General features: G+C 34.1%; 1 protein-coding gene across 2 annotated transcripts in view; it reads right to left on the bottom strand.

Annotated features, from left to right (window-relative positions):
- Nucleotides 1-12,741, bottom strand: part of LOC126819178 (heparan sulfate glucosamine 3-O-sulfotransferase 5) — a 139,673-nt gene that overhangs the window by 21,373 nt on the left and 105,559 nt on the right. Inside the window, exon 3 of one of the 2 annotated variants that reach the window (XM_056100592.1) lies at nt 12,664-12,722. The gene's annotated coding sequence lies outside the window, so the exon portion shown is untranslated. Of the gene's footprint in view, nt 1-2,545; nt 2,734-12,663; nt 12,723-12,741 lie in introns of those variants that run through there. The other variant, XM_050547068.2, reaches the window with a different exon arrangement.

The raw sequence follows: 12,741 nt of genomic DNA, 5'->3' as shown, positions 1-12,741 counted from the left end.
TATTTTTATTATATCACCGTTACACCCTAAGGATGGCCGAGTTCGAATTTCGTGAAAATCGGCCCAAAATTGACAGACAAAATGGCCGTCGTTCGTTCTCAAATAGCGTAAAAATATGGTATATCAAGGTTGTGGACCCTATAGAGGTCACAATTTTTATCCGATTTTGTTGAAACATGAAATGTAAGTTTATAACCCAAAGATCTCAGTTCCTTCCGATATTCGCGCATATTGGACCGTAACTTCCTGAATTATGGCCCCCGATTGTACAAAAAATCGTGTTTTTAGCTTGTGGACCCTACAGAGGTCATAATTTTTATCCGATTTGAAAAACCGTATTATTATATCACCGTTACACCCTAAGGACGACTGAGTTCGAATTTCGTGAAAATCGGCCCAAAACTGACAGACAAAATGGCCGCCGTTTGTTATCAAATAGCGTAAAAATACGGTATATTAAGGTTGTGGACCCTATTATAGAGGTCACAATTTTTATCCAATTTTGTTGAAACTTGAAATGTAAGTTTATAACCCAAAGATCTTGGATCCTTTCGATATTCGCGCATATCAGGCCGTAGCTTCCTGAATTATGACCCCTGATTGTACGAAAAATTGCGTTTTAAGCTTGTGGACACTGTAGAGGTCACAATTTTTATCCGATTTAAAAAATCGTATTATTATATAACCGTTACACCTTAAGGAAAGCTGACTTTAAATTTCGTGAAAATTGGCCCAAAACTGACAGATAAAATGGCCTCCCTTCGTTCTCAAAAAGCGTAAAAATATGGTATATCAAGGTTGTGGACCCTATAGAGGTCACAATTTTAATTCTATTTTGATGAAACTTGAAATGTTTGTTTATAAACCAAAGATCTCGGTTCCTTTCGATATTCGTGCATATCGGAACGTAACTTCCTGACTTATGGCCCCTGATTGTACGAAAAATTGCGTTTTAAGCTTGTGGACCCTATAGAGGTCACATTTTTTATTCGATTTAAAAAAACATATTCTTATATCACCGTTACACCCTAACGACGATTAAGTTCGAATTTCGTGAAAATTGGCCCAAAACTGACAGACAAAATGGCCGCCCTTCGTTCTCAAATAGCGTAAAAATATGGTATATCAAGGTTGTGGACCCTATAGAGGTCACAATTTCTATCCGATTTTGTTGAAACTTGAAATGTAAGTTTATAACCCAAAGATCTTGGTTCCTTTCAATATTCGCGCATATCAGACCGTAACTTCCTGAATTATGGCCCCTGATTGTTCGATAAATCACGTTTTTAGCTTGTGGACCCTATGGAGGTCATTATTTTTATCCGATTTAAAAAATTGTATTATGATATCACCGTTACACCCTAAGGATGGCTGAGTTCGAATTTCGTGAAAATCGTCCCAAAACTGACAGACAAAATGGCCGCCCCTCGTTCTCAAATTGCGTAAAAATATGGTATATCAAGGTTGTGGACCCTATAGAGGTCACAATTTTTATCGGATTTTGTTGAAACTTGAAGAAATGTAAGTTTATAACCCAAAGATCTTGGTTCCTTTCGATATTTGCGCATATCGAATTGTAATTTCCTGAATTATGGACCTTGATTGTAGGAAAAATCACTTTCGTTTTAGCTTGTTTTCTATCCATCTCTCGAAAATGTGGGTGTATCCTGCCTGGCAGCCGCTGGTTTATACTTTCAATGGCCTACACTACACAAAGATCTGACCAGTTGTAGTGGAAGATTGCTTCAGGGGTTGTAAGAGTGGCTTTTGACCCTATGACGTCAGACATTGATTAATCAATCTGCGTTGACGTTTCTAGTGATTTACCCACAGTTCCGTGCATGGCACGCCAAGAAGTTGCCATAACAGATGCAATCTGATTAAAATGCAGATGTATATTTCGTTTCGTTTTGTTTATACTTTCGATGGCCTACACTACATAAAGATCTGACAAGTTATAGCGATAGGTCACGTCAGGGGTCAAAAGACCGACTTATGACCCTAAGATGTCAGACATTTGATTAACCAATCAGCATTGATGTTACTAGTAGATTACCCACAGTTCCGTGCAAAACAAGCCTAAAGCTCGCCGTGGCTTATCCCTGACACCATTCCGAACACGAGTTAAATAACAACTTTTCCAGATCCAAGTGTAGTAAAGACAAGTAAAACGAAATTTTGTACTATAAAAACAAAACGAAATAGGATCTGTGTTTTAATCAGATTGTAATGTTCAGATGGTTTCATTGGCAAATCCCTACGCCATTCAGAACGCCTGTTATATAGCAATTCTTCCAGATCCTAGTTATAGTGCAGTACAGACAAATAAAACAAAATTTTGAACTATAAAAAATGAAACGAAATAGGATCTGTGTTTTAGTCCGATTGGCATATTACCTTACTCAAGCAAAATACATTGTTTTAATGAAAGCCATAGGCTAACAAGATCTTATCTCTCTATCAAAATTATTATTCAAGAATTTGGTCACCCTTGATCTGACATTATCTGTTGTATGTTTTAATATTAAAGGGAAAAAAACCTTACCTCCAGGTAAATGTCTGTGCTAACTATTTATAGCACAAGATATCTGATACCTCTTAGTTAGACTGACAACAAAGACAGGTTTTTTCACTGATGTATACCTACTATATATAAACACATTTATCACATATAAAAGACATGATCTACTAACAGGAATCCTTTATCCATTACAGAGGAATACAGTTCTTCTTGATACGATCCTGAACACAGAAAAACACTTTACTCAACCACTTTATTCAATAGTAGTCATCAACTACATGCCATCAAGATCGTGTTATAACTAAACCCAATTCAATCTCTATTCTAGTTATCATTTAGAATGACAATAACACTCCTCGCAATACTACAGACAGACAGACAGTACAAATATCTATCAATATCAAAAACATGTAAACTATGATATTTTAAGTGGAACTATGCGAATGACATTATGAAAATATATTTTTATCTCCAAGATCAACAAATTCCATAATATAACTGCAAAAGTTACTGGGGCATAGTGAAATCAATTCCACTATTTTGTACGGATGTCTGTTGTTGACAATATAAAATACATACCAGGCTTTTCTCATCAGTCTCATAGATCATCAAATTCTACGCCATTCACAAATTTGAATAATTATATGAATGACATAAATACAACGAGAATAATAAACTGATTATGATTAAACATATCCTGATCTTAACAATAAGTTTAAGTGGGTGACTAACTCGTGCAATTCTTGTCAATTAAATAGACAAAATGCCACCCCCACAGATAGCCAAATTTAATATTTCTGTTAAGACGAAATTTATCTTGAATTAATAACAAGTTCTTTTAACCTCCAAAAATCATCTTTTGGTTGATAACCTCCTCTATGATCTTTATACTTTAATCAAATCAGATTTTCTTTTGATTTTATCAAACAGGAAGAATATGTTTGTATGATATGAAAAGGCACTTAATCTTTAATTGAGTATTGGTGTAATTCACGGAAGAGTTAGTTTAACACACACAAGCATAAAAAGAAACATATTTAATTGTACCATTATAATAATTTTTAATATCATGTAAAAGGAACTAAACTATGACATGTTCAACCAAAGTACAATAAATGCCTAACAATGTCAAACTAGAACTCTGAAGGAGTACTGACGTATTTCGGTACGTCAGGTCACGTCTTGTCACGTGAACAATCAAGTTACACCATGCATTATTGAGTATAGTAAGATCCAATACCTATTAAAGTAGAAAAATCTGCCATTTTGCACTCTTAATAAAAGCAGAAGTTATACTTCAAGACCGAACTTTTCAATATTAATTGTTATTAGACATGAGAGTCATATATATATACAAAGGTCAAGGGTCATTCAAGTGAAACCGGAAGTAAACGAAATCGAAATTCAAAAATCGGCTCCCCAAGAATTGTTGCCATTTGACTAGGTTCAAAACAAAGAAAAGTTTTCGAAAATGGGAATCAAAATAGCAGCTGAATATCGATTTGAAGGTTTTCCGTAAAATCCAATATGGCAGACAAACGCTTGAAAATGTTATTGGTCTAGTTTTAAAATGGAGAGGATTATTCATGTTCAGGAAAAATCGGAAGGCCTCTGTAATTTCCGGAAGCCATCACAAAAATTTTGAATATGCCATTTTAAAGGTATTAATGTGTTCCTTATTCCTACCAAGTTTCAACTTGATACCTCAAATAGTGACAGAGATACACCATCTTGACTGTCGAAAAAATGATGAAGAATACTTTCAGAAATCTTTCATGCTAAAACTAATCAAGCGAACTTCTGTATTTAAAAAAAAAATCAGTCAGTGCCCCTATGGAATTCGTCCAAAGAATTAAAAAACCTGACAAAGATCCGTTGGCAAAATGTTTGCACAATGCACAGTTTTGGCTGCAACTTCTGACGAAAATTGGCAAAAAATAAAAAAAAATAAATAAAACTCCAAAGGAGTACTGACGAGTTTCGGTATGTCAGGTCACGTCTTGTCAAGTCAACAATCAAGTTACACCATGAATTATTGAGTATAGTAAAATCCAATACCTATTAAAGTGGAAAAACCTGTCATTTTGAACTCTTAACCAGCGATTACCAGGCAAGATATGCCCACATTTTACAAGAGATGGATAGAGAACAAGCTAAAAAAAAAAGTGATTTTTCGTACAATCAGGGACAATAATCCAGGAAGATATGGTCTGAAATGTGCGAATATCGAAATGGACTGAGATATTTGGGATATAAACAAATATTTTAAGTTTCATTAAAATTGGATAAAAATTGTGACTTCTAAAGAGTCCACAAGATTGGTATTACATACTTTTATACTATTTGCACAAGGAGTGGCCATTTTCTCAGGCAGTTTTGGTCCGATTTTCAAACTCAACCGTCATTAGGGTGTAACAGTGATACATTTAAACGCTTTTTAAAATCGGATAAAAATTGTGACCGCTAGAGGTTCCACAAACTAAAAAACGTGATTTTTCGTACAATCAGAGGCCATGATCCAGGAAGTTATGGTCTACTTGGTTCTGCGTTTCGATTTTGACAATTGCCATAAACTAAGTGTTAAATTGTATGATAAACGTTATGACTTTGACTTTCCAACTGTTAACTTTCCATTTATTAGTAGTAACATTCCAATATCACCAGCTTATGAAGTGTTTATGTCTCAGCTAATTCGTTACGCGAGAGCTTGTTCCTTTTATTCTGATTTTTTAAGTAGATCAAGGCATTTGTCATCTAAGCTTCAACTACAGGGATACTTGCGCACTAAACTTATAAAAACTTTTAAAAACTTTTATGGCCATCATATTGATTTGATTGGTAAATATAACATGTTTCTCTCGGCTATTATTCTAGATATATTTAATTGACGCGTATACTATCTCCCTGATTATGTCTACTACATTGTTAACACTGTTCATCACGTGCATTTTGCATACCGATAGTCCATTGGCCAATCCCGCTATTGTCCATTTGCTGATTACACTATTTTGCCTATACCGTTTTTTTAGGACTTCGAATTTTGTCTAATGGTTTGGATTGTTCGTACTTTGTTTTATTTTATTTCACTTTTCTTCAAAATCGGATAAAAATTGTGACTTCTAGAGTGTTCACAACCTTGGTATTGTATAGTTTTACACTATTTGCGTACAAGAAGTGGCCACTTTGCATGGCAGTTTGAATCAGAATTTTATGAAATTTGAACTCAACCTTTATTGATGTGTAACAGTGATATATTTAAAGTATCCTCATCGAAACTTCGCTTAGTATCAAACTCAGTAATTGTGTATCCATAAAATTGTACCTTGTGTTTAATATATTTAAATGTTTTTTTACATTGAATACAAATTGTGATTTGGAGGGTCCACGAGCCAAAAATGCGATTTTTCGAACAATGAGCGGCCATAATCCAGAAAGTTACGTTCGGCTATGCACGATTATCGAAAGGTACCAATATCTTTGTGATATAAACACAAATTTAAAGTTTCGTCAAAATCAGATCAAAATTGTGGCCGTAAAAGGGTCCACAACAATGATATACCATATATTTACACTACCTACGAGGGCAGTTTTGGTCCGACTTTCACTAAATTCAAACTCAAACAAGAAATTCATTGGGGTTTAACGGTGATATATTCAAATAATTTTTTAAATCAGATAAAAACTGTGGCCTCTAGAGGAACCACAAGCTAAAAACACGATTTGGCTGCACAAACTGACTAAATTCCCCCCCCCCCCCCTAAAAAAAATAATAATAAAAACACTTACAGAAACAATAAGTGTTTAGACCCGACAGTCCGAAACACGTAATAAAAACCAGTACACAAACAATACGTGTTCCCAAACGATATTAATTTAATATTAGTATGTTGTGGTAAATAATTTTAAATTAAAACGTTACATTGATGGTAAGTCAATAATTTGAATCAAATAACACAATAGTAAACCAGCGGCTGCCAGGCAGGATACGCCCACATTTTCGAGAGATGGATAGAAAACAAGCTAAAACGAAAGTGATTTTTCCTACAATCAAGGGCCATAATTCAGGAAATTACAATTCGATATGCGCAAATATCGAAAGGAACCAAGATCTTTGAGTTATAAACTTACATTTCAAGTTTCAACAAAATCGGATAAAAATTGTGACCTCTATAGGGTCCACAACCTTGATATACCATATTTTTACACAATTTGAGAACGAGTGGCGGCCATTTTGTCTGTCAGTTTTGGGCCGATTTTCACGAAATTCAAACTCAGTCGTCCTTAGGGTGTAACGGTGATATAATAATACGTTTTTTTAAATCGGATAAAAATTATGACCTCTATAGGGTCCACAAGCTAAAAACGTGATTTTTCGTACAATCAGGGGCCATAATTCAGTAAGTTACGGTCCGATATGCGCGAACGGTGATATAATAATACGTTTTTTTAAATCGGATAAAAATTATGACCTCTATAGGGTCCACAAGCTAAAAACGTGATTTTTCGTACAATCAGGGGCCATAATTCAGTAAGTTACGGTCCGATATGCGCGAATATCGAAAGGAACCAAGATCTTTGGGTTATAAACTTACATTTCAAGTTTCAACAAAATCGGATAAAAATTCTAACCTCTATTGGGTCCACAACCTTGATATACCATATTTTTACGCTATTTGAGAACGAAGGGCGGCCATTTTATCTGTCAGTTTTTGGCCGATTTTCACGAAATTCGAACTCAACCATCCTTAGGGTTTAACGGTGATATAATAATACGTTTTTTTAAATCGGATAAAAATTATGACCTCTATAGGGTCCACAAGACAAAAAACGCGTTTTTACGTACAATCAGGGGCCATAATTCAGGAAGTTACGGTCCGATATGCGAGAATATCGAAAGGAACCGAGATCTTTGGGTTATAAACTTACATTTCAAGTTTCAACAAAATCGGATAAAAATTGTGACGTCTACAGTGTTCACAAGCCAAAAACGTGATTTTTCGTACAATCAGGGGCCATAATCCATGAAGTTACGGTCCGATAGATGCCAATATCAAAAGGAACCGAGATATTAGGGTGATAAACCTATATTTCAAGTTTCATTGAAATCGGATAAAAATTCTGACCTGTAGACTGTTCACAAACAATTGTGGACGGATGGATGGCGGACGGACGGACAGGGGCGACGACAATATACGTCCACATGAAAATGTGGGCGTATAAAAACCATATGGTATGGAGTTGTATACGTACTATCATTGCAATAACTATTAGATTTGTAATAAACACAAAATATACAACACAATTACTATTTTAATTAAAGCGGTGATTCGTTGAGAGTTCTCTCAACATTTGAGAGAATTAAAATATTAATTGTTCCATATTATATGTTTTTGTGTTTATTACGTATGTCAATTGCTAAATGTCACTCAAAGAAGATATTAGATTTGTAGTAAAAAAAACCCAAAAAAACAACCCTCTTAAACATATTGCTCTTTTGGTATAAAAAAACTTGAATATCAGAAACCAAGGCTGAAATACAGGGTTAGCTCAAGTTAGTCATCCAATCTGATTAAAGCGAGAATTTCATACTTTCTAAGAAAGTCAAAACATAATTATTTCTATGTCTTTTGCTCAATAGGTTATCATCTCACTATTATACGATCATGGGCATTATTTCCCACCCTTAAAAATCATTGAATCAGGAAATAATAACACAATTACCTCCCTTGTTTTCCTATTACCTCCATGGAATAGCTATATGTTCAAACGTTTGAATTTGAAGCTGAAAATGATATTTTTGCCAATTTCTCAGCTGGCAATAGTGAATTATAGGATTAATAGGATTATTCTTTAACAAGGTAGGACTGTTTATGGATACCATCTATTTTAAGGCTTTATTTTAATAAATTTTAAAAATATAACTTAAAAATATGAAATTGTAGCTTTAAAACACAGATCCTATTTCGTTTCATTTTTTATAGTTCAAAATTTCGTTTTACTTGTCTTTACTACACTAGGATCTGAAAGAGTTTATTATGTAACCAAATATAATGTCTGACGTCACAAGGTCAAAAGTCACTCTATAACCGATCCGATCTTCATGTAGTGTTGGCCATCGCAAGTATAAAAAACGTAATGAAATATAGATCTGTATTTTAATCAGATTGGTCAGTCATCAGGAGAAAACTAAATCATGATGAGTACAAACAAAAAAAGAGATCAGTTCAATTGCTTTAGTATCCACTTAACAGAAAAGGGGTCATTTCCACATATAATTGTTGTTTTGCACACACAGTTCTTCAGAAGTGGGAGGAAACCGAAGATCCTGGGAAAAAAATCCAGGAAGCTGAATTAAGCAGGCCATTCAACTCTTCATGTGATCTTCAGGACACAAATAAAATGAAATGAAATGGGCTTTAAAGACCTACTTTTCTACTCTATCTGGGCTAATGAAGACGACATATGCCATGCGGACAGCGGACCTACAGCCTACTTTAAAGGGTACTTTTATGTGCATGCCAACATGTACACAGGACTTTGTTTTTTCATACCATCCAAATAACTAGGTGTCGTTCCTTGCCAGGCCCACTCCAGCACAGTTGACAAGGACAACCCATACCTAGACCTTCAGAGCACATATAAGACTAATTAAGCCCCTCCATTTGCAGATGCGAGTTCTATAGTTTATTCACCCATACTAAATCAACTTGAACATTAGTTTTGACTGTAGTTACCGTTGGAAATTATGAGGGTAAACTATAGGAACAAATATTGGTTGCCAGTCCATAAATTTTGTCACATTCTGAATCTTATAAGTAAATAAATAGCACAATCTTTTATATGGTATAATACCATTGGCACATTCACAAGATTCTATGATATAATTAAGGGCAATAATTCTATAAGTAGTTATCTGAAACTGTTGTTAGTTATTCATTGCAATAAACTTAACAAATTGACAAGTTTAAACAAAGTGAGCAAGGGTCATAAATCTGGAAGTAATGAACAGAAAAGATAGTATTTCAATAGGATTCTTCACTTCACTAATGTGAATAATGCATCCATTTCAAACAAATGGGGTGACAACTTTTGTCATTAGAGTGTTCGCAAGATTTTTCAAAGTGATCAAGCACAATTTATTATCTGAAATCACAGAAATTTAATAGGATTCTGCATCTCACTAATGTAAACAATATATATAAATTTTAAAACAAATGAAGTCAGTAGAATGCAATTATGAACAACACACCAATGAAGAACACCCAAACGTGTCTGAAAGAGATGTAAACACCTATCATAACCTAATCATTTCAGCACACAACAAACTAAAATAGTGTAGGTCCCTACGAAATGAAATGAAATGAAATGAAATGGGGTTTAACGTCCTACTGTTCTGCTCCTAACCTGGGCTAATGAAGACGGGCATACGCCATACAGTGTGCTATGAGGGAAATTTTGCCCGGGCAGCGGCGCTACGGCCTATTCTTATATCGAATTCCAACTGCCAAGGGATCTTTTACGTGCACCCCAATGTGTACACGGGATCTCGGTTTTTCGTCCCATCCGAATGACTAGACAGCTGTCCTTGCCAGGCCCTCCATCCTGCATCACTGACAAGGGGAAACCACGCCGGAAAATCTGAATGAACTTTCTTGGCCAATGCAGGGATCGAACACCCGACCTCCAGGCTAGCAAGCCAGCGTCTTACCCACTTAGCCACGTGATCCCCTGTAGGTCCCTACACAATCCTGATAACTCACAAGAACTTAAAACTGAAAAAATAACACTCATCAACAGTCCATATATATTTTAGAGTTTAGTTATAGTTATAGAAATGAAAATGTTATTATACTCATTTTTGATGGATTATCAGGTTTTTGTAGGACCCACATTGAAAATTAATCAGTAAAGAAAAACAAAAGTTACTGACCTGAAACCAAATCTGGATAGAAGGATTGAATAGATCGAGTTAAAATAGGACAGAAAGATTCAAATGTGTATGTTCAGGCAACAGCATCAAAATCATCTATTCACTCAAAATACCAGCATTTAAAGACTCAAAATGATTTGGTTAAGATGTTGAATAGATGCATAGACATGAACCAAATTTAGCAGCAAATTTCTGTACTTCCTTTGGACAACATTTTAACTGGGGAAAAGGCTTAATTAACTAGAAAACTTTCCTTTCATAAACTTTTTACAGAAATAAACCTACTAATATACCTTTATGTAATCTATTTTACACGGCATTCTAAACACATAGTTTCTTCTTCTAAATTAACCAGTAGCCTACAACTACAAACAAAATCCATTTAGATTTGATGGTCCGAAATAGAAAATGCCAAAGGCTGATGAGAAGCGATGAGCTATTAATTCTGGTGACCATATGTACAACTGAATCAAGTATGAATTCCAATCTTTGACCTTTCTAGAGAAAGGGGAGATGGAGATAAATAGGTGATTGAAAGGTGAAGATTAAAAGATAAAAACAGCAGAAACACTTTAAGGAATAAATTGTTTTTGCAAGAAACATGAACTCAAGATTCCATAAAATATATTGCAACTTCAAAAATATGCACATAATAATAAATAATAATGATTTAAAGTCACAATCTAGAATTCAATCTCAGACTAAACTTGGGTGAATCAGTACAAGGTAATATAAATATGAAGGTTTATAATAAATGATATGGTTGTATTGTAATACAACTTTTGGTAATAACAGACTACAGATACAAGTTACTGCTTGTAACATGATATGTAATTTTTTAAAATTTATATGAAGTATACATACAACCCAAACAACTTTATCCTCACAGCTTTTATTTAAGTAGGATGAAAATTAAGAAAAATATTCACCTGTTAGCTGTTCTTGAGATATTTTCACAGAGTAAGGGCAATTACGACATGACTTCAATTGACAAATCCTGTTCAATGCAAACTTATCCAAGATCTCATGCACATGAAGCTTCTATCAATTCCTATTATAATAGACCAATAATGTTGGCACAAAGACATATGACAGCAATTATTATTTGGGAAAAACTGAAGATGTTGATTAAGACCATGTAGCGATTACTGTTATACTAGTATCAGATCCAATAAATGTTTTTGGATAATGGCCTCAATTTCCAATCTGGCATGTCATTTTCACATTATCTACATTTCACATTCGTACTTCTTCAGATTGCCTGAGCTGTCTTCTGTATTGGATGTCAAATGTAACTCAAAGGTTAATACATATGACCATGCATTCTAAACTAATAATTCCTTGGTTTGTGACACTGTAACGTAATTGACTAGAGTCTGTTCTTGGATGATCTTCAAGAGAATCAGTGGTCATTACTGACAGCATGTAAGGAATTATTCAAGAATGTGGTTATTTGTTTTATATTGACAGTTCTCGATGAACATTCTATTATAAAATAAGTTTGAATTTGAAAATAATTTGTGATGTTCACACAACTATGTTGACATGTGATCCCAACATGCAAATATGTCAATTTAGAAATGGAGACTAGTCGAAGCCAGCCATGGATTCCTATAGAACTTAGGGAATAAATATAACAATCAATCTAATCTAATGTGAAAAGTGTCACTTTATTTTGAGACATCCACATAACAAATGTACAACATTATGTAGAATATGACTAATATGGGTGTCTATTTAGCTGTAACTGTAGCTTTTAGGACAATAAGGTTACAGTCTGATGAATCCAGAGTAATTTTTAGATTGAGAATGAACGAATGAAGAACTGTTTATAGCAATGATGCTGAGATAATGTGATGCTTTTTAAATATTTTAATCAAAAACTTATCTTTCATCAATTTCTTCTTTTAATGTTTTATTCACAATCTATTTACTCATGAATCTGAATATGGCACTATGTCATGCTGTTATAATCACTTAGAAATATGTACACTTACATTAGTGAAGCTATCTGAGATCTCTTATAATAAAATTTGGTGTAATTCACAACTTTCTAATAGAAAGAAAGATTTTTCTCAGTCTCAACAGAACAATAAACCCTTATGTTTTATACACAGACTGCATGTATTAATAGTGTATTTAATTTAAAACAACTAACCCTAATACATAATATAACAAAAATTAGATTTCAACATATAAGTTTAAAACTTACCCAGAACATAAAACAGTTAGCAACTAAATATTGATGTCATAACCCTTTAAGTTGAAATTCTGCAATGAAATAAAAACA

This window comes from Patella vulgata, chromosome 4, assembly GCF_932274485.2.
Source record: "Patella vulgata chromosome 4, xgPatVulg1.2, whole genome shotgun sequence".
In the NCBI taxonomy this organism is placed as follows: Eukaryota; Metazoa; Mollusca; class Gastropoda; family Patellidae; genus Patella; species Patella vulgata.
This window is presented reverse-complemented; position numbering and strand designations above follow the sequence as displayed.